We start from the raw sequence: 208 nt of genomic DNA, 5'->3' as shown, positions 1-208 counted from the left end.
GGTTCTCATTCTGTTAATCAGCTTGATAATACGTAACCGAATTTACATTCCAACATTCTAAAGGAAACAGATAAAGCTTTACGAAACCTGTGCCATTATGAGAAACTTTACTGTGATCAATAAAAAATTTATACGAAATACTATTTTCCCACTAATAAACCTAAGAAATGTTATCGTATTTTAATCTACCTATTGCGAAAACTGTGGC

General features: G+C 31.2%; 1 pseudogene across 1 annotated transcript in view; it reads left to right on the top strand.

Annotated features, from left to right (window-relative positions):
- Positions 1 to 171, top strand: part of LOC119589229 — an 11,027-nt pseudogene extending 10,856 nt beyond the window's left edge. Inside the window, 1 exon segment of the transcript XR_005230176.1 lies at positions 1 to 171. The product of XR_005230176.1 is annotated as an uncharacterized LOC119589229 (transcript).
- The last annotated feature ends 37 nt before the right edge of the window (positions 172 to 208 follow it).

This window comes from Penaeus monodon, chromosome 25, assembly GCF_015228065.2.
Source record: "Penaeus monodon isolate SGIC_2016 chromosome 25, NSTDA_Pmon_1, whole genome shotgun sequence".
Classification (NCBI taxonomy): domain Eukaryota; kingdom Metazoa; phylum Arthropoda; class Malacostraca; order Decapoda; family Penaeidae; genus Penaeus; species Penaeus monodon.
Note: the sequence above shows the minus strand (reverse complement) of the source record. Positions and strands in the feature narration are given on the sequence as shown.